This window comes from Lathyrus oleraceus, chromosome 6 (assembly GCF_024323335.1).
Source record: "Lathyrus oleraceus cultivar Zhongwan6 chromosome 6, CAAS_Psat_ZW6_1.0, whole genome shotgun sequence".
Taxonomy (NCBI): Eukaryota; Viridiplantae; Streptophyta; class Magnoliopsida; order Fabales; family Fabaceae; genus Lathyrus; species Lathyrus oleraceus.
Genome location: NC_066584.1, coordinates 369193543 through 369217565, shown reverse-complemented (window position 1 = coordinate 369217565; position 24023 = coordinate 369193543).

Below are 24023 nucleotides of genomic sequence, written 5' to 3'. Positions count from 1 at the left end.
GAGCTTGATCAAGTAACCCAACAATGCCGATTTGATCCATTGTCCTATGCTACTCCTTTATAAGAACCTTTCGTTCTTCAAAGCCTTCACTCAATCGGATCTGAATTGTGAATTATAGTAACCCAATATTTACAAATATGATCCACCATCTCACTCTACTCCTTTACAAGAACCTTTCTTTCTTTAAAGCCTTCACTCAATCGGATCCAAATTGCATAATCTTGTCCAAAACTTTTAAATCCCTAATTGATCTTGAAGGAAAACCCCACCTTGTTTTTCTTACTTGAAACCCTCAAAGATCTCAACCCAATTTAAAATTCAACAACCTAAATTGGATGTTATCAACTCTAATTCTAGATGACACTCAAACAAAGAATGATTATGTGTAGTTTGTTTATGTGTATGCTTAGAATGTAAGTTGAAGATGATGAGAACTCTTTCGAATCTCGGTTTCGTGTAGGTTTACTCTAGAACCTTACTAGAAATGATGTATGTATGAAGTATTTATATGCATGAATGTTTGGAGGCAAAAGGAATGCAAAAGGTTTGAAAAAATCATGAATTTTTGGAAAAATATGTTGCATGTGTTTACCTGTTCGATGCATGTGTGAACTGTATAGGTCATGTGTCGACCTATATAGTTCATGAGTCGACACATGCAGTCGTCACATCAAACAAAGGTTACAGGCTTTAAAAATGAGTTACATGAGTCGACCTGAAAATCGGATGTGTCGACACATAGGAAAATTTTTCTTCTATGTGTCGACCTAAAGCACATATGTGTCGACACATAGATTATTTTTCCCATAAAACTTGTTTTTGATGCATGAAAACTTTTCCAACTCATTTCAAAATATTTTTACGCTTCCTAATGCTAAGATGCATATTGAGACTCAAAGGATACCGTCCAATATACATAAACGCTAAATTATCCTAGTTTTGACATCATACAAAATACATCTAACATAAAGTTTCATTCACACTTCCTAGTTAAGGGATTTGGAGCGATATCAAACTTGTACTCTCCATTAAAATATTTCCGCAAGTTACAGTATGAATGATTAGGTCTTAGTAATTTTTGATGCCCAAGATAAATAGTCTTTTTTCCATTTTGTACTTGGTGGAAGCATGTATCATCTTCACATATAGGACACACTTTATGTCCATTGACGTTGTACCCAGACAAATTATCGTATACGGGAAAGTAATTGATTGTTGAAAACAACATGACACACATCTTAAAGTTATCGCCTGTATACGCATCATCAACATCAACACATTCCTCCCTTAAAACTCTTAAATTTTAATTAAAGGAGTTAAATAAATATCTATGTCGTTCAGTGGTTGTTTTGGAGCCAAAATCATCATTTATAACATCATATATATGCGTTTCATGCACAACCATGAAGAAATGTTGTAAATGATGAGAAGAATCGAACATAAAGTATGATTAGTACTCATATTACCAAACAGTTTTATTCTGTCGGTGGCAAGTTCAAGTCTAAGGTTTATTGGCTCAAGGGAAAAATCTGGAAATAATGAATTAATTTTCTTCCATTCCAATGAATCAGCTACATGGAAAAATTTTCCATCATATTCTCTTTCATATGCATGTCATCTAGTATTCTTTGTGTCATTTACATTAGCAAACAATCTCTTGAACCTTTGAATTATTGGTAGGTACCACATCACCTTGGTAGGAACACTCTTTCCAGTTACATTATCATCATCTTTAGCACCATTGTGCTTCGTCTTGTAGCGCGACTCCCCACATCTAAAGCACTCCTTCAAGGATTCACTCTTTCTTGTATAATATATGATCATTACGACATGCATGTATTTTGACATAGTCCAAACCCATTGAACACAATATCTTCTTGGCCTCATAACTACGGTTCAACAATGTGTTAACTTCTTGAAGCATTTCTTGCAACAATTCAATCCCTTCAATGAAACCCTATCCGTCCACCCATTTTTTGCCTTAAAACTAAATAGTCTTTAAACAACTGACAATCTCATAAAATTATTGCATCCCAAAAATAACGGTTCTTCCATGTCTCTTTGCAAACTATCTTCCACATAGGCTTTCTTAAAATAATTTACTCCAATATCACATATCATATCTTGTAGCGTATCATTCATATATTCATCAACTTCAACTCTATGTGACACATGTCTTTTTTTAGTCACTTCATCATGCCATACCTATTTCGTGTAATTTTGAATAATTCCATCACAATCTAAATGATTAAATATATTTTTTTTTGGATGTTTTTGTGCATTGTAGCATTTTTTTCAAGGACAATAAAAAATCTCATTATTGTTTGGAAGGTTTTTCTCCGCAAATTCAAACAATCAAATCACTCCATTCCCATACTCTTTATTTAATCTATTGACTTTCGTCAAACTACGATCCATAATCTCATACAACTTCTGAAAACAAAATAAATTTCGTACAAAACCAACAACAATGAGCATTTCATCTAAATAAAACAATAACAACACTACACACCAACTACAAATATCTGGAAAACAACACAAGATTATACCCTAAGTCTCAAAAACGATAACAACAATAATAACAACACTACTGGTACAATCATGGAAAAAGTTTTACATACTAGAAATGTGATGAGTGAGTCAAAGAAATGGTGTTTCCTTATTCTGGTTTATTCGAGCTACCTTCCTCTTTTGAGAAGATGAAGAATGGTGATTCAGTTCGTTAGGTGAAGAAGATGAAGAATGATGTTTCTTTAGTTCGCTAGGGTGCAAAAAGTATATGAGAAATAATGAAAAGTGAATGAGACTTAGCATTCTAATTTTGGAATAAAATAATGTTTAGAGGTTATATCTCGGTTGGTAAAGAAAACCGAGGGAAAACAATTGACGTAAAAGCTGAGTTCAATTTAATTAAATAAAATATTAATCTACATTGCATGTTGATTTTCAAGAAAACCGAGAGAAAATATGATTTATAAAATAATGACACCTATCTGATTCTAAATAAAGCACGAAATTGTAGGAGTTGAGAATTGAAGTTCAAACTCTAAGCTACATTTTATGTTGGTTTTCTAAAAATCCGAGGAAAAAGATTTAATTTTTATAAAAAAAATTAAAATGGCAGGTTACATGTCATTTGACCTCCGGTTGTAATTGGGTGAGGTGAAAGTTTTGTTATGAAAAGTATTATTTATAGTATTGTATGGTTTAATTTATATAAAATATAATATGATAGTATAGCTATAATACATCGTCAATTACATCTCTGTATCTTTAAAATAAAGTCAAAATTTACTATCTCGTGTGAATACATAAATGCATCTCCATATTCTGTCTAGATGAATACACATATGCATTTCAGAATCAATTTATGTCAAAAATGAGTGTGTCTTAATTAGGAATGCATAGGATGCGTATATGGTGAATTCAAAAATGCATCTTCGAATTAAATTTTGAGGAAAAATAGAGCGAGACACACTTTTTTGATGTAAAAATAGTGGGTCCGAAAATGCATTTCAAAAATTTTAAAAAATATTTTAGAATTTCCCTATGATATTTTTCCAGCACTTAAAGATGGAACAGATAATCTCCAATAATTAAGATAACATAGTTGGAATTCATAGGTATTTTAAATATAATAATTATTAAAAAAAAAAACTACATTGAAATTTAGACTATACCTGATATTTATTGGACGATTTTGAAGTTTCTGATTGCATGTTGTCACACTACACTGCACGCAATCCAAATTTCTTTTTTTCTTCTCTCTCCTTAGTCAACAAAATAAAGGCATGTAACCATGTTAAAAGAGTGAAGTTTCTACTATAAATATTTTCCATATTTGTGGCTTTTCTCTCCACTCTAAGAAATAATTCCTCACTAAGATTATCACATTTCCTCACTTCGTGCCAATATAGCTGATCCCACTTGTCTTCCACACGTCGCTGTATCAAACAAGCCATATAAGCATTCTAATTCCATCCATAACAACTCTAGACCATCAATTAGTCATTGATGGTAGTCACTCACACTAGAAAAGGTAGAGAGTTTAAGCTACATGAGTTATGCTAGGCAACTCCGATAAACTTTCCCTGTAGAACAACAATAGATTTTGCCAGTGTTGAATTCTATTATCTTCTTCTAGGCACCTTAATATTGGTTGATGCCTCGGTCAAGCCATATTCCCAAACATAAACTTAACATCTTGTTGCATTAGCTCCATATCAACCTTGAATACAACCCAAAACATAACCTTTTTGACAAGGGTTTTGAGGTTAGGCAGTAGATTTAGTAGAAAATTCCCTTATAGTGGAGATCCTAATCCTGGGTGGCAGCCTAACCCAATGAAAGAACATTTATCAAATATAGGACAAGACAAAAAGAAAAGTGAGAAAAAATAAGGATCAATTGAGGTGACACCTTTGTAAAAAGTGAGACTATCATAAGGTGCAAATAAATATTAGAATTAAAAATAAGTCAAAATAGGATAAGAAATTATGTTGAATTAAACTTCAAGTGAGAAAAGATAAAGAAAAAATATATATTACAGTATTGTCAAATTTTCGAGCTTCTTTGCAAATTTGTTTGTTAATGAGTCATATTTCGATTTTTTTAATGTTTTGTTAGTTATAAATATGATTTTTCTCTCATTTTTTATAAACAAGTTGTATAAGGGAGAAACTATAGTGAGAAGTAAAGAGTAGAACATTTTCGAATTATATTCTAGAGATTGACAGTCTTTTGGGATTATTAAAGGGATTAGTAAACACTTTAAACACACTGGGTTTGTGTTATTCTTATATTTAGAGTTGTAGAGATTGAGAAACATCTAGGTAGAAAATAAGGTTTGTTCTTTGGAATTCCAAAGATCTTTTTCTTGTAACTCATATTGTAACCTCTTATAACAACTAGATCGGTTTGGTCGAACTGAGTACAAAAATTCTTGTGTTCTAGCCTATTGTTACTTTTATTGTTTGAGGTCATTTGTCTGGTTGTCATTGTTCTTTATTCAACACATCAAAGTTCTTAATTTGATTGAACTCTGAATAATTCTTTTCAAGTAGTTCTAATTATTGTATCCATTTCGCAACAAGTAGTGTCCACCGTGGGTCAAAGGGGTATCATTTACAAGTGAGCACCATAGGTAAATGAAAGATCGAGAAATTTTTCAAAGACAATGATTTTTAATTATTAAAATTGAATATGCAAGCAATTTTAACTCAAGAGAAGTGTATTTAAGCATTGAAGAGTGAGGCATCAATGCCTACATGCCTAACACAAGCAAAGAATACCAATATGGTGGATAAGATCAGAAGTGTCATTATCTTGTGCCTCGTGGATAAAGTTCTAAGGGAAGTCTCCAAGGAGAATAATGTGGCTTCGATGTGGGAAAAACTTGAATGATGGACTTTGGTTGGTTCATGGACTCAGATTGCTCATATCACACGTGTCCAACAAAAGAATACTTTGAGACTTTGAAGTTGGAGTAAGGTGGAGTAGTTCTCCTTGGTGACAATAAGGCTTGCAAGGTTTATCGTATCAGTACAGTCATATTTAAAATATTCGATGATCGTGACTTTCTTCTTCACATTGTGAGGTATGTTCTATAACCATGTCACGTCATGAGGGATTGTCCTGAGAAGGGGGCGATGATTTTGTTTGAATTGCAGTTGCCTTAGATGAGGATAGTTATAAAAGTACTAGTGTACTAGTGGTATCAAGTTTGGAGACTGAAAAGGATTGGGTCATGGACTCGGGTTGCTCTTATTGTATTGGTACGACCAGACTTAAAATATTTGATGACTTCAATGTGAGGTATGTTCAAGAACTTAGGCGAATTTCGTTATCCATCGGCATGTTTGATGATCTAGAATATTGCGCTAGAGTTGAACATGAGTATTGAAGATTTCGCATGGCAAAGTGATCAAAGATAAAGGGTATAAAATATGTGGTTTATACATTTTAGAAGGTTTCGATGTTGTTGTTCATCCATAACTAGCTAGTGACGACTTTCATTATAAGAAAAAACTATGGGTCTTTAGGTCAAGGCATGGTGGATGCCTGGAGGTTGTTTCAAAGATCTTTAATGCTTTTTTTTCCAGAATACAAGGGTAAAGTAACATTTTACCATTGAGTTATCATTGATTTTCTTAGGTAAGACTGGGAACTCCAAATCAAGGTTTAAGATGATTGGAAGAAAGTTGATGTAAGTGGCGAGATCAAGGTTTAAGAGTGGCTTGAACTTGATCAAGTTTGATGAATAGTGCTTTAATATGGTAGAGATCAGCAAGGTGGTTGGTGGTTAAATTGACATCAAAGTCGATTTAAAGTCAATGTGGAGAATTATTATAATATGCATTAACACCTCAAGTGAGAAAAGAAAAGGAAAAAAACATATTTCGGTAGTGACAAGTTTCTGGTTTGTTCACGGATCCACTTTTTAAAGGGTTATATATTGCGGCTGTTAATATTTTGTTAGTTATAAATATGGATTTTCTCTCATTTGTTATAGACAAATTGCATATACTAGAAATTCTAATGAGAAATTTCACTACTAGAAAAAACACATATAATGATGGTTGCACGTCCGTTGTTAGGTAGCGTGTTATTGTATGTATGCTGGTTTCCACAATGAGCGAGAGATTATGGTTATAAATTAGGCAGCGCGCTACGTATAACAACGGTTTAGTCAAACAATCATTGTGAAATAATTTATAGATCCTTTATTTGAATTTTGGCCTCGCCATTCTTGCCTTATTAATTGTCCCATATTCCTTCTTGATGTTTCATATGAAATAGGAATTTGTGTTGCTTAAGAAAAAGAATTTACACACAGAAGAAGAAAAAAAGAGATAAGAGAGAATCTGAGAAAAACATAAATAAAATATTCACGAAATCTCAATGGCTGGAGAAAAAGGTAAGCAATTATTCATAATATTTAAGATAGTCAAAGTATTCTGAAAGGCAAAGTTTCCCAAGATGCATGGTCTTCAAGATATACTGTACGTTATTCAAGATTTCTTCTTATAAAATCAGACGTTTGCATAACCATGCATATCACATTACTCTTCAGCTAAAATGGATAAACCAAAACATTATAAGGCTCAAAAGAGGGTTTTTTAGAAGGATATTAGGAATTTTATGAAGAAAAAAAGTAAAGAAAGAGAAGCAGAAGACCGAGGAAGCTTCAACAGTTCAGAAGTCTGAGGAAGTCTCAGAAGGAGTAGGCACAACTGTTGGGTCCCAAAGTGGGCAGAATAGATACAACAATAATAAAGTCTAAAAGGCATGAGGATCTAATGGAAGAAGAGTGTGATGAAGAATAAAATTATCTAATGTCTTTAGGATAAAAAATGTAACGCCTTCTTAATAAATAAAATAATTCCCTTCTCTTAGTATCTTTTGCCATTTATTTCCTTTAACAACACCAAAACTATGACTACAACCAACAATCCAATAATGCGTTTGTAACATGAACAAAGTTATAGTTACAAAACATGAACATGAAAACATGAACAAAGTTATAGTCGCAAAACATGAACAGAAAAACATGAACAATACGCATCACAATTTCATTATGTTAAAAAATATACCAAGAAACAAAATGTAACCCTAGCAAAGAACATAAAATTTCAGAAAGTAGTATCATTATCATTGAGAGAGAGAGAGAGAGAGAGAGAGAGAGAGGAGAGAGAGAGAGAGAGAGAGAGAGAGAGAGAGAGAGAGAGAGAGAGAGAGAGAGAGAGAGAGCAGACACAGAATGGTAAGGTACCGTAAGTCAAAGAGGATAAAGATTTTGTTTCCTGAAATGATATTTGTTTCCAAAATTGATTTTGCTATCATTTTCGTCTTGTTCCATAGGGCACACTTCTGTGTTATGAATGAAATGAAGTACCTGTTATGTTTTAATTTTGTGGGAAATAATTTCGCAACGGTTGCAAACTTCAATCATAGTGAAATATGGAACATATAACCACAGTTGAATCAAACAATCGTAATTTTTATACTTTTAATTTTTAAAAAACAATAAATGTGAAGGGACATGCGTTTTTTTTGTTGAAAAAATGGGAAAATGTTGAAGTTGTGATTCAAAGTTAGTCATCCAAGTTCTACGACCACGATTATTTTCAGGAACCGTGATGAAAAGTTTTTTAATAAAATAAAAATAAAACATGCGCATAAAAATGTGATATAACTACGGTAGAAAAATGACCGTTGTAATATTGTGTCACCGAAAATATATTTTTTAATAGTATTTCTTTAGAATTATATTCTAGGGATTGACAACCTTTTTGGGTTATCAAAAGGATTGTTAAACACTTTAAATATCTTGAGTTTGTGTGATTCTTATATTGAGTGTTGGAGAGATTGAAAAACACTTCAATAAAAATAACGTTAATTCTTGAGAAGTAGAAAATAGAGTTTGTTTGTGACAACTCCAAAGACTATTTTCTTATAACACATATTGTAATCTCTTGTAAGAATGTTTGTAGTATTATAAATTGGAGAGTTGCTCTCTCCCCCAAACATAGATCAGTTTGATCGAATTTGATAAACAAATTTATTATGTTATCGTCTATAATTATATTTATTGCTTGAAGCCATTTGTGTTTAGAGTCATTGTTCTTTGTTCTACTCTTCAATTTTTTGTTGTTGTTAGAATTATGTTTTACAATAATTTTAACTATTTTATCAATTTTACAACAAATTAATAAAAAAAATTCTACCATGCAATAGAGGATAACACATTAACATTAGAGTATATTTGGTGCGATGAGAGATGATTAATAAAGACGGTATGATAAAGAGTTGCGTAAGGATGATATAGGATAATTACATGATAGAGATATCATATCCTATATATGGATGAGATAGTTTAATTGAGTTAAATAAATATAAATGATTAGTTTAATGTTCGATTTTTAACGATAACATTTATTTATATTTATGACGCACGAAAGAAACCCATTCGAGTGGTCGTGGCAGACAAAGGAATAATTTTTCAAAAATGAGAGGTGGTTCTTGGAGTAAGAACATTGTTTGTACATGTTATGCTTATTTTTCTTATTTTAGCTATCAAAGAAGATGCAATAGCAAGAATGGATGACAAGGTGATAGTAAAGCCTAATTGAAACACACAAATATTTAAAATGAAAGTGTGTGAATAACAAGTTGGCCCAACGTTATTTTGTTTCAATTTTCAAAGTAAAAAAAAGACCTCTAATTATCTGGGATATCTATTCATATCTAAAATTCCATTTCTTAAAATACTCACATTAATAAATTAATATTTTTATTCTGTAAAAAAAATATAAAATAATTTATTAATGAGAAAAAATAAATATTTTTTATTCGTATTAATCACCAAACTAACCATGGATATAATATGGATAAAAAATACATTATTAAAATGAATATTTATAAAAAGAAATAGATGTTAGAAACTGGCCAATATGATGATTGATTTAACCGCGTATGATTCAACAGGTATATTATTATTTTCAAAAAAAAAGTTAAAACTAATGTATTTATTAATTAGTTATCTGATTTGACCTATAAAACAAACGTTGCATTTAGTATTTAGTTTAATTTAAAAATAAAATTCTACCAAATAAATATGTATGTGGTAGTATTTATAAACTCTTTATTGCTCTATTTTTAATAAATAATGTTGACAGTGTTAAATAATAGTTTTATTATATAAATCAGTTACACAATTCATTCGAAATATATTTTTATCATCTCAAAATTAAATACACATTAAGATGGCTATTTGATTTAAATAGATCTGATTGAGATACATCTCTTCATAAAGATGTATATTTGAGGTTGCGATACCTTCTTTTACTGATCAAGCTTTTCCCAACACACTTGGGTCCCATTTTAGGAGAGTTGATAAAAGTATCAATTAGGGTGGTTACTTTAAGGATACTTTTTTAGAGTAATAAAGACCCTAGTAGTTATAGTGATTCAATTGACACAAGTTTAAGTAGTCATAAAAGTGATTGTGTGATGATTTCCAATTCTTATTTCTTTGGGCACGTTTAAAACCCTCCTTTGCCTATAATGACTACTTCAGTGACTAGTTTGTTAAACCTCTAGGCTTTAGCATACTCGACTTACTATACTAACAAGGAAACTTTAGGTGCATTTCATTTTTTAATTGAAGTTTCTACCACCTGTAAAGAAGGTGTGACATTAGTGTATAATCAATTAAGGATGAAAAGTATGTCGTGATGAGACGTACTCTAGGGTCCATCTCAAGGCGTTCTATATGTATGATAGCATCATTGAAGACTTGGGGTAAGATACCTTTTACTGAGTTTGTATAAAGGTCTTTGGACAAGGGGTATGGGGTTTCATTGAATAAGTCACCCCACTCAAAGGCTATTTTCTTCCCTGTCAATCATATTATAAGAAATTTAACATTGTAATTTTTTAGGAAAAGGTGGAAAGGGATGTCTAATGACATATAAAATAAGTTAAATATTTAATTCTTTGTGCTAGGCATTCGAAAGAGTCAAAATTAAATACAGTTTGTAGTTGTCAAAAGAGTTAACTTCGATATAGTCAAAAGAGTTAATTTCGACAAAGTTGAACTATGTTGGATCATCAAATTCGGAAGATAGATGGCTTTTTAAGAAAGAAATAATTTTTTAAGTGCACAACTGAGCATGGAGTATATGTCAGAAGAAGTAGGAGTAGTTGCTTATACTATCTCTTTATGTCGACGACTTGTTAATAAGAGGCAGTTGCAAGAAGGAGATCGAAGACTTCAAAGGTGATCTAAGAAAGGAGTTTGAAGTGTCTGACTTAGACAACATTTCATACTTCTTTGATATAGAACTCTACAAGAGTAGTAGAGGCCTAATGATGTATCAAAGAAGATATGCAAGTGAAATACTCAAAAGATTTTAGATGGATGATTGTAATGCAACTTCGACACCTGCTGAACCAAGACTGCAACTGATGAAGGACTCAAATGAAGACGATGTCGATCCAACTCAGTACAAAAGACTCATTGGATCACTAAGATATATTTGTCACACAAGGCCTGATCTAGCATATAGTATAGGTATGGTGAGTAGATTCATGCAGAAGGCAAAGGTATCACACCTAGAAGTCACAAAGAGGATACTAAGGTATCTCATAGGAACTCTCGACTATGGAATTTTGTTTCCTACAACAGATGAAGGAAAATAATGCAAACTAGTGGGTTACATTGATTCAAGTTAGTGTGGCGATGGTGAGGATAGAAAATCCACATTTGGTTATGTGTTTATGCTAGGTGGTGCACCAATTGCTTGAAGTTCAAGAAAGGAACCAGTAGTAACATTGTTATCATGTGAGACTGAGTACATAGTTGCTTCTCTCTGTGCATGTTAAGAAACATGGATGGTGAATTTGGTCTAAGAAATTACAGGGAAGAATCATGGAGCGATGACCATGAAGATTGACAAAACGTCTTCTATTAATTTGGTGAAGAGTTTGATAGCACATGGAAGAGGTAAACACATCGAGATAAGGTTCCATTATCTTTGAAACCAAGCAGAAAATGGGAACTTGTACTTGGAACATTGCAGAACTGAGAATTAGATTGTAGACATCGTGATGAAGGTTGTGCAGGTCGAATTGTTCAAAAGATTAAGAACAGTGATGAATGTAGACAACTTAGTGTTAGGGACCAATTAGTACTATTTTTTATATCATTTTATTGGTCCCTTTTTGATGTAATTACACACTTTTATTCTCAATATTTTGTATAAATGCAATTAGGTTTAATTTATGTTGTTTTGAATAGTTATTTCACATATTTGTTAGTTTTGTAGAATTTTTGGGTAAGAGAGCTTTTGGAATGCAACATCATAATATGGAAGAGGTGTTGAATGCAATTTGGAGGCCCAATTTTGGAGAATACCACTTGGAAGAATACCATTGGGAAGACTATTTGGATGAAGCTTGCAAAGCAAGGAAGCTGAGGTAGCTTCAGTTCGCGCCGCGAAGCTTGCGAATCCAGCAAGCTGATTTTGGCCAATGGTGTTGTTTTCAAGGCCAGCTGGTTTTGCCATTTTGGTGTCTGCCTTAGGGGAGCTTTTCTGCTTTGGATGAAAAGGATCATTTTAGGAAATGTCAACCCTTTTAGAAAATGAGAAGGGAAATTGATATGGATTCTAACACATTCACACATTGAGACTTGGATATTTTGTAAGAGAGAATAACAGAGTTTTCTTCCATTGCATTTTGCTTTCAAAAATGATGATGAGGAGCTAAACCCCATTTTGTCAAGATTGGAGGTAGTAGCTATTCTTATTTGATTATGTATTTCATTTGACTTTTATCTATGATGAAAGATTGTTGATGTATTGAAAGATATTTTTGCCCTAATTTGAATATCAGATTTGAGTAGTTGTTGAAAGAGATTATTTGAGTCTTGACAGAAAATATGTTTTCAAGTAGTGAATAAGTTTTAGAGATAGATTTATTCATTACTCTTCTTTTGTATTAATCATTAAAGATTGCTATATTGATAGTTAGGTGGAGAGATCGTCTAAGGATCAATATAGTGACTATCACAATATCATTTAGACATAAATGATGTTGAGAGGATACTTGAACATCATCAATAATCTTGAATCTATATAGTTGTCATAAGGAAGCATAAACAATTTGAATAGTGAACTCCAATCTTGCCAAGCTTTTACATTTGATTAAAACCATTTTATTGTTTTAGTGACATTTTACTCAAAAGATAATCTTCCAAACAAAACAACTTTGTTACTTTCTAAACTTATAACACCTTGGATTATAGAACGGCGGTAATAACAACCAATCTCTGTGGATACGATATAAAAATATTTGCCGAAGATATACTTTTCAACAAATTGGCGCCGTTGCCGGGGATTGGTGTTCGATATTACAAGCATTGCAATAATTCATTGTTTTAAGTTTTGTTACTTTTATTACTATCCCTCTTGTGTTTCACTTGGTTTGTTAGTTTTGTAGATTCTAGTGCATGCAAGGAAAAGCTACCGAGGAGCAATTTCAATTCGATCCTGAAATTGAAAGAATACTTCGGAAGCTCAATAGCAAAACACGAAGAAGAAGGAAACTAGCCGAAGAGAGGAACCGGAGAGAAGAAACATCTACTTCCGCACTTGTTCAAATCGAAGAAGTGGTTGTAGAGGCTTGTGACGGAAATATGGCGGATGACAATCGTACCGAAATATCCGCTAATAGTCCAAGAAGGAATGCTCAATTTGCCCGTGGAGGAAGAAATATGGAGATAAAGACCGGAATCCTCCAACTTCTCTATGCAAATCCATTCACCGGAATGGACCATGAAGATCCGTATACCCATCTCATCAAATTCTATGAGATTGCGAGTTCTACGGGAATTGATGAAACGGGTGAAAAGGCATTATTCAAAAGGATGTTCCCACACTCCTTAGTGGGAAAGGCAAAGGAGTGGTACCTTGATCAAGCACCAAGAGTGATGACGGATTGGAATTTGTTAGAAGAAAAGTTCTTAGAAAGATATTTCCCTCAATCCCGATTCATGGAAGCGAAAATGGCTATTGCGGTATTCACTCAAGGAAGCAACGAGTCTCTAAATGAGGCTTGGGAAAGATTCAAGTCAATGTTGAGAAAATGCAAGGGTCATGGTTTTGATGAGCTCACTCAAATTCACATTTTTCTAAATGGGCTCCAATCAACTCACATAACACTTTTGGATGCTACCGCAGGTGGTTCTCTTATGTCAAAGAATGCGGAAGAAGCTAAAGGCATTATTGACCGGATGGCACTCAATGATCGTCAAAGTCAACATGACCGTAGTCCTTCACAACGTAAACCGGGAGTTCTTGAGTTAAATACCAATGATGTCATTCTTGCTCAAAATAAGCTACTCTCTCAACAAGTGGAGTTGCTTACTCAACAAATGACCAAGCTTCCACAACAAATGAAGGAAATCCAAGGTTCTCAAGTTCGACATCAAGTAGCATGTTGCGAATTATGTCAAAGAGATCATCCTACTGGTTTCTGCCCTCCACTAGAAGAAGTGAGTTATGTGAACAATCAAAATCAAGGCTATCAAAGGAACAATCAAGGTTATCAACCATCAAGGTTCAACAACCAGAATTTTCAGCAGTAGAGTCCTTATCAACACCCAAATTTTCAAGGACAACAATCGCAAGGAGGAAATTCAAAGCTAGAAGACACTCTCCAACAATTCATGCAAGCCTCCATGGCAAATCAGAAGAGCAACGAGGCAGCAATCAAGAATTTGGAAAACCAAATAGGTCAACTTACGAAACAACTGTCGGAACAAACTGCAGGATCTTCTTTTTTCGCTAACACTCAAACTAATCCAAAGGAGCATTGTAAAGCAATTTTTACTAGAAGCGGTAGAGAGTTGACAAGTGAAAAAAGTGAGGAAATTACAGTTGAGAATGATATGGATGTTGTGCTGGAAAATGAGGATGTGGCTTGTGGAAAGGAGAAAGTGGCAGAAACTGCTCAGTTCGCGCCGCGATCTTCCTTCGCGCCACAAAAACAGCAGAACCAGCAATTGATGGAGGAACAGCAGTGTGAAGCGGAAATGAAGAAGGAAATTGAACCAAGAAAAAAGAAAAAAAGAGAGACAAAGGAGTGAATGTCATTCCAGTTCAACATCTACCCTATCCGCACGCACCATCAAAGAAGGATAATGCTAGACACTATGCACGATTTATGGACATATTCAAACAACTTCAAATCAATATTCCATTTGCCGATGCATTAGAGCAAATGCCACGGTATGCAAAGTTCATGAAGGACATTCTCACAAAGAAAAGAAGACATGAGGAAGACGAGACACTCTTGCTTGATGCATGTTGTAGTGCCATAATTCAAAAAAACCTCCCAAGAAAGGAATCTGATCCGGGCCGAGTCGTTTTACCGGTAACCATTGGAGACACCTACATTGGTAATGGCTTGATTGACTTGGGATCTAGCATCAATTTAATCCCCTTATCCATTGTTAAAAAATTGAGAAATGTTGAGATCAAATCTACAAGGATGACTTTACAACTAGCTGATAAGTCTACCACTTCACCATATGGAGTTGCCCAAGACATGTTAGTAAAGGTGGACAAATTCTTGTTTCCGGTAGATTTTGTGATAGTAGACATGGATGAGGATCGTGATGTTCCTTTAATTCTTGGAAGACCATTCATGAAAACGGCCCGAATGATGATTGACATTGATGATGGACTAATGAAAGTAAGGGTGCATGATGAAGAGGTAGCCTTCAATCTTTTTGAAGCCAAAAAGCATTTTAATGGTAAGTATGATTCTTTCCGAATCGATGCCACCAAGGAGGAACCAGTGGAGATCGCAAACCAGGTTCATGTTTCTAATCCATCAGAGAAATCTCTTATCGGAGTCTACAAAGTTTCGACCAAAAATGAAGGAAAAGAGATAGAAGCAATGTTGCATGAATTAGAGTCTTGTGGAGAACTTGTTTATCATGAAGAGACAAACGAAGGCTTGGATATGACAAAGAACGTGGAAGAGCCAAAACTAGAGCCACATTTGAAGTATGTGTTCCTTGGTGATGACGGTACTAAACCGGTGGTCATTAGCAATACATTGTCCACAAAAGAGGAGAATAAATTGATACGAGTGCTGAAAAAGAAGGAAGTTGTCAAACTAGTAGAGGCCGGGATGATTTGTTCTATCTCCGATGGTGAATGGGTGAGTGTTGTGCAAGTTGTTCCGAAAACGGGTGGTATCGGATTTTATCGAAGGTTCATCAAGAACCTCTTGAAGACAACAAAGTCCTTGAGGAAGTTGCTCAACAAAGCCGGATCGTGAAGACCGTTGAACCGTCGAGCTCAAACGACGTTAAACAAAGTGCTTGTTGGGAGGCAACCCAATGTTGTAAGTCTGCATTTTAAATTTTCTCAATTCTGCTGTGTTGATATTCTGCTGTGTTAAATTCTGTGAAATTGGGTTCTGTCCACTGCAGTTCGCCCCGCGACCATCGTTCGCCCAGCGAACTGAATGCAAAGCTTCAGTTCACGCCACGAACAAGGTTCGCCCCGCGAACGGTGCGTGGCAGAACCACTTAAGTTCTGTTTAGGTTAGTTTTTCTGTCCATTCTATTTTATTTTCAAAACTTCAACTTTCCCTCTTTTCCACTCCCACTTACAAACTTCCGAAACTAAGAATTTCCTTCCCCATCTCCCAAATCCTCATTTGTTAACAAAGAATCAAGTGCAATTCAATAAGGTATGTTGTTCTTTTCATGTTTTCTTCTCCATTCCTTTCGGGTGCTCATTTAGGTAAGGTTAGGGTTTTGTAAAAAATTGAAATTTGACACTTGAAACAACCTTGCATGTCTAATGTGGATTCAGATTAGGATTAGGATAGAGATTGTGATTATGACTGATTGGAAGTAAAAACCTTAAAATCCTTGGAACCCTAGCAAGCTCCTGGAGATTTCCTGGTTCGCAGGGTTCGCGCCACGAACTGGGAAATTCCAGTGCCATGTTTTTATGCTGATTGATTGCTAACTCTCTTCATGTTTTGTTGTGTGGTTGTTCTGATGCTTATTGCAGATGTCTAAGAGAACCAAAACCACGGCTTCCGTACAACCCCGTTCATTGAGACGGTTCACAAGTGACGAACACAAAGAACGATTTGAAAACTTAATCAAGAGAACCATCCAACCGGAAAGGTTCATCCGTTTATCACCGGGTGGGACTTATCGGAACTTGGTTTCCAATTTTGAGAGAAGAAGGTGGACCAAACTTTGTGAACCAGAGGCGGAAATCAACTATGATATTGTACGGGAGTTCTATGCAAACGCCATGCATCTTGAAGAGGGAGTAGCTTTCAACTACCAACCAAGGGTAAGAGGCAGGATTATTTCTTTTGGCAGAGATGCAATTAACTCATATCTTTGTAATCCTCTAACCTTGGGAGAGAATGAACGGTGCGAGTATCGTACCCAGGAATTGGCAAACGTTTGGGATCTTCCAGCGGTGAGTGCCATCTTGTGCCTTCAAGGAAAAACATTTGACCTAAATGATCAAGGACTTCCAAAATCTTGGAAAAGAGAGAATCTAAATCTGGATGCCAGGGCATTTCTGGTGCTGTTGTTGAACAATATCAGGCCAAGGAGCCACAACGCCACGATCCCTTTGGATGTAGGGTGTTTGTTGTACTACATCATGATCGGCAAATCTGTGGATGTAGCATCAATCATAGCGGGAGAAATGCGGAAGATGGCTATAAGTGGAACAAAATTTGGTGGTAAAGCAGGTGTGCTTGCATACCCGGGGCTGATCATGGGACTTTACCGACGGGCGAATGTTGCCATTCCGGATGAAGTACACTTCTCTATCACTAGTGTGATTAACGATGCTTATCTGAATAGGTTCTGCCAAAGCCAAATAAACAGAGACGAAGGAGCCGGGACTTCGTCATCCAAACCCCAACCCCGCACTACTTCAGTCTTCGACCAGATGGCGTTTGCCAATTATTGCTGTGAGAGCTTTGAGGCCTCTATGAGGTCTCAATCATTTATCTTTGATGCTATGCAGCAACAATTCCAGAACACGTTCCTTGCACCCGAAGCCCGCACATTTCCTTCTCAGGCGGACCATGTTGCTTATGCTAATTGGCTTGAGGGCAGGGCAACTTTTATGGGGGGTGCAGGAGGTGGTGCAAACCATGGCGATGAGATGGAGGACGTCCTTGGATCTGTTGGTGGTGACCAAGAGGAGGAAGATTAAGGAGTTGGTGAATTTGAGGAGTTGTTTTATTTTGAGTTTTCTTTGTATTATTTTGCTTTTGAAAATTTTTGATGTACTTTTGGGTGGCTCTAGTTCACCAAAACTTTGGTTTTTTAGTTGTTTTGATAATTGCATGAATACTCTTTGAGATTTAAGTGTGTTACAATCAAATTGGTTTACCAACATTTTTTGTTTAATTGTTCTTACTCTTAAGTCAAGCTTAAAGCAACCAAGAAATGTTCGCAAAGAAAGAAGCATAGGACACTTCGAGTGGTGATGATAAGAATTAGTGTTGGCATTTCAAGGTACACTTTATTGCTTTCTAGACTTAACATGAGTAGTTTGATGGTATGTGCAAATTCCATATCATAAATTCATTGAAATATATGTCATTTTTGAATCAAAATAGGACTTAACCAATTGTGAGGAAGCTTTCCATTGTACACTAAAATGCGGGAAACCGAACATTATTTCAACTCATTCTTATCATGCTAAATCATGCATCAATCTATTTTTGTGTGAAAATTTTGAAAATGATATAGGCATTGTTTGTTGAGAAAAACCACTTGACCAAAAAGTTTGAATCAACTAACCTTGTGAGGAGTAATCCTTAGTTAAACCCCTTTGAGCTTATTTTAGGATTCATTTGATTGATAATTGTAAAATCAATTGAAAATTTTGGAATAAATGAATCCTAAGTTCTTTCGTGTCAATTGAACCCTCAAACCAAGTTGTTTGCAAAATTTTGCCTTTTGCTTATGTCTAAGTGGGGAGCATTATTGAATAGATTTGGTTGTGGAATCTAAAGTTGGGGAAAGTAAAGTAAAAAGATGTGATTAGAAACTTGGAAAAGTGAGTTTTTATGAAAGGGTGAAAATATGAAAAGAAACAAGAAAAAGAAATCACTCTTGAAACCATAGAGCAAAGAAAAAGAAAAGAAAGAAAAAAAAGCAAATAAAATGCTCATGGTTGTGTGGATGTGAAAAGAAAAAGAAAAATATAGGGATCGAAGAAATGGAAATTGTGTAGAGTTAAATGTTTGGGAATGCTCCCTTAGGATAGGCAACTTTGTAGAATTCTCTTAATCATATCCTTTCTTGTAACCTAAGCCACATTACAAACTTTGAAAGACCTCTTGATTCTCATTTTTCACATGATTTGGTATTTATTGTGATAATCGTATGATTTGAGTTGTTGTTGATTTAATTGCTTGGATGAGTGAAAGTAACCCTTCATGTTATTCATAATTACTATGATGTGTGTGTGAGTTTGATTCAATTTTGACATATATGGCTTTGAATTCCTTGGAATGATTTTTGCACTCAACCATTTCTCTTATTCATGTTTTGTCTAGAATTGAGATAGGTGGATTGAGAAAGTGCCAAACACTTTTGAACCATTTGAATGTCCTTGGTAAATCCTTGTTTCAATCTTTTGTGTCATTGCTTTGGTTGTGATGGTGGAAACTTTTGTCTAGGGACAAACAAAATGCTAAGTTGGGGAGAGTTGTTAGGGACCAATTAGTACTACTTTTTATATCATTTTATTGGTCCCTTTTACCAAGTTTTGATGTAATTACACACTTTTATTCTCAATATTTTGTATAAATGCAATTAGGTTTAATTTATGTTGTTTTGAATAGTTATTTCACATATTTGTTAGTTTTGTAGAATTTTTGGGTAAGAGAGCTTTTGGAATGCAACATCATAATATGGAAGAGGTGTTGAACGCAATTTGGAGGCCCAATTTTGGAGAATACCACTTGGAATAATACCATTGGGAAGACTATTTGGATGAAGCTTGCAAAGCAAGGAAGCTGAGGTAGCTTCAGTTCGCGCCGCGAAGCTTGCGAATCCAGCAAGCTGATTTTGGCCAATGGTGCTGTTTTCAAGGCCAGCCGGTTTTGCCATTTTGGTGTCTGCCTTAGGGGAGCTTTTCTGCTTTGGATGAAAAGGATCATTTTAGGAAATGTCAACCCTTTTAGAAAATGAGAAGGGAAATTGATATGGATTCTAACACATTCACACATTGAGACTTGGATATTTTGTAAGAGAGAAAAACAGAGTTTTCTTCCATTGCATTTTGCTTTCAAAAATGATGATGAGGAGCTAAACCCCATTTTGTCAAGATTGGAGGTAGTAGCTATTCTTATTTAATTATGTATTTCATTTGACTTCTATCTATGATGAAAGATTGTTGATGTATTGAAAGATATTTTTGCCCTAATTTGAATATCAGATTTGAGTAGTTGTTGAAAGAGATTATTTGAGTCTTGACAGAAAATATGTTTTCAAGTAGTGAATAAGTTGTAGAGATAGATTTATTCATTACTCTTCTTTTGTATTAATCATTAAAGATTGCTATATTGATAGTTAGGTGGAGAGATCGTCTAAGGATCAATATAGTGACTATCACAATATCATTTAGACATAAATGATGTTGAGAGGATACTTGAACATCATCAATAATCTTGAATCTATATAGTTGTCATAAGGAAGCATAAACAATTTGAATAGTGAACTCCAATCTTGCCAAGCTTTTACATTTGATTAAAACCATTTTATTGTTTTAGTGACATTTTACTCAAAAGATAATCTTCCAAACAAAACAACTTTGTTACTTTCTAAACTTATAACACCTTGGATTATAGAACAGCGGTAATAACAACCAATCTTTGTGGATACGATATAAAAATATTTGCCGAAGATATACTTTTCAACACTTAGACACAATAAATTAGATGGTGTGTTAAATATGTAATTATTTGTGTTAAGCATTCGACAAAGTCGAAGTCAAATATAGTCTGTAGTTGTCAAAGGAGTTAACTTTGACAGAGTCGAAGTAGGTAGTTGTTGAATGAGTTAATTTTGACAGAGTTGAACTTGGCAGTTATTTTGTTTTATGAGTTAGTTAGAGATTACTTGGTGTGTAAGTAATCTTAGTTATAAATAGAGAGACACCCTTATTTGTAAAAGATAGACACTAAGAGTAACTTAAAAATACAGTTCATTCAGAATTCAATAAAAGTTTCCTTCTTCTTCCAAAAATCCTAATTCTCATCTTCTCTCTTTTCTCTCTCAAATTATCTTATCTCATAATCTTTGCGCAGCGGAATCATCTTGCAACCAAGGTATGGGCGTAACACTTGAGTGAAGAGTGAAGAACGAGAGGTGTGATTAATCAGAAAGATTGATTCAAATTATCTCCAAGATTAGGGTTTAATTTTAACATCTTTGTTCATCTGTGGCACCTATCGCCTTAAGGTTTTGGGTGAGTGTGTGTATATGGATGAAAGAGCTTTCGGTTGAGATGAAACATTATGGATAAACTCACACTAAAGGGAGAGTGTTGAGAATAAAAATTATGAGTTGAAAACTTTGAGAAACAAAGTGTGAGTAAGTCCCACATTGATTAAAAAAATGGATATTTGGAGCATTTATAAATGAGAGAACTCACACACTTATCACTTTAAAGTTTATTGCTCATAAAGGAAGACTTCAGTGTAAAAATACTTCCTCGTGTTGACCTCTGAATTTGATGGCCCAACAAAATATACGTTATTTAGTTTTTTATTTATAAGAAAAGTTGATATAATTGGTTTAGTTTTAGGAGCTTTTTATTACATTTTCTGTATTTTTGGTTTTCAAGAGAAAAATAGAAAACATAAGTATTTTAAGGAAAAATACCAATAAATGAAAGCCTAGGGCCAATTACAATATTATAAAGCTAAACAGAGAAATAAAAGTCAGAAATTTGAAAAGCACGACATAGAAAATGACTAATTACTAATGATACAACACTAGCATGTCACTAGACTTGCAAAAGTATGAAGAATCCAAAAACTTACAACATAAACATGCACATTAGTTATCAACGTACACATCTGGGTATATTTGAGCAACACAGTCGTGTTGACCCATCACTTTTTTAACATTTGTCTTTAAGTTACTTAATATAACAACCTCAAATAATTGCACGCTTATAGTTTCTATGATAATCTCTTCTAAAAAAACATCAATTATACATACCAGTATTTTATTTATCTTAGCTTTAGTTTCTTAGAATTGTTCTAGTTATTTTCCATTCTTCATTGTTATTATATGTTTTCATAATGTTTTCTTAATACAATTCAGATTTATCTAATTATTTTTTTATTTAATTTCTTTACTTTACTTATTCATTTATTTGTTCCCGTGTATTTAAACTTTACTACGTTCGATTAATCTACCATTTTGGAATACTAGAGACTCCAATGATAAGCTATTTATAAACCGTTGTTATTTATTGTTATTATTGGGTAACGAATTTTACTTTAGTCTTATTTTCATTAAAATATGATAATTACGCATTTTAAATCACTATAGATAAGTGGATGGTGTCGGGAAAAAATAGAAATACAATTGTTTGAACAATAAGACAAATCCATATGAATAACCAAAAGTAAAAGTCAGTATATGTCTTATCAAATTTCATTCTTGCAAATACGTAGAGATAGATCCAATAGTGATATCAAATTGTTTTTATTATTGTATCCCTAAAGATTTGCGAAATATTTAAATTGTTCAATAGTTTATATAAATCGAAGTAAAATTTCTGAAAAAAGTTTATTTACGAACAACGTTAAAATAAGAGTACAAAAAGATCATAAAAGTATTATAAGATTAAATTTCATAAGTTAATCATATAAAGTAACCTCTGAAATGATTATACAATCTAAAGTTTCAATTATATATCAACCTATCGCTCGACATAGGTTTTCATTCTCAAAAAACTATGCAAGATCTATTGAATTTATTATCTTCTGATTCCTCGCTCAATTAATCAATTTAACATAATTACGATATGATAATATATAGTGGTTGTAAAATATAACCCAATTCCTAGCAATTACTATCAATTAGAGATGATGTTATTCAAGATTTGTTAAGCATTAAATATATTCCTAGCATTTTTCAAATCAAAGAATCAATTTTTGAGTTTAATGTCGAAAAAGTATTAAAAACGAATATAACAACATCTATATACCGAAAACATGAGTTCATGTAACCTCCATATTAAGAGTTTTAAAATAGAATCATAACTGACTATACATAACCCTAACACAAAGAAATTTAACTATGATAGATTTATATAAAGATGAAGAGAAGGTGGAATTGCATCAATAAGTAGAATCTTCAAGATTGATAAGCTCCACGTTGATTTTAAGATTCTTCTCATTGTCTATGAGTTTTTCTACTTATCAATAGTATTTTTTACCACTTTTAGCCACGTGTTTTTATCACTGATTTCTAGTGTTTTTATCTCGCTTTGTCCATTTTATTGGAATTTTCTATCTTTATCTATTTTCAGGTATTTTTGAGGAAGCAAGGCCAAAATATAGCATTTAGGACCAAAATCATGAAGTACGGAAGAAGAATCACAAAAGCGAAGAAAATAGCACAAGACAAATGAAATCACGACCAGGTGGTACCATAGATTACAATCGTAATTTCACCCTTGCAAAGATGAATTTTGTTGGAGAAATTTACAAAATATTTAATTGATAAATAATACTGATTAAATTAATTTTATGAATCATTTGAATCATAGATGGATATATGGTGTAGTGGCTAGAACTTTTGATATTGAATCAAAGATTACGAGTTTGAATCTTGGTTTAGACAATTTTTGAAAATTATTTGTGGCTAACAAAATAAATGTCAAAAATTATAGTAAAAGAATGTACTTCCTAGGATCGAATTGGCGGAGGAGATTCACACACATTTTGGAATTCATTTTGTGCAACTTTCATCATAACATCTTCTTCTTATTCAAGTTTTGCAGCTTTAGGTCCGATTTTCGATTACACAAGATCTAACAATCTTTAGATTCGATTTTCGATTTTGATCCATACTTTATTTATAATTAATATTAAAGTATGCAACTTTAAAGAAGATGATAACAAATTTCAATGATGGTGAAAGGTACACAATTAATTCATATAATTTTTAAATTGAGGAATTTTAATTTAGGTTTTTTTTGTGATTAATTTGTAGTTGGAACTTTGATAGAGAGATAAACATACATCTTTGTTTATTTATACCCATGATAAAAGGTACATAATCATTTTAAATAAATATATGTTATACGATGCTCTAAATCTTTGTAAAATATGTTGAAAGTAATTTATATGTATGTCAAGTTTAACATGTGCAATAAAATTATGTGTGCATGATTTATAAATTATTCAAGTATGTGATTTTGAAT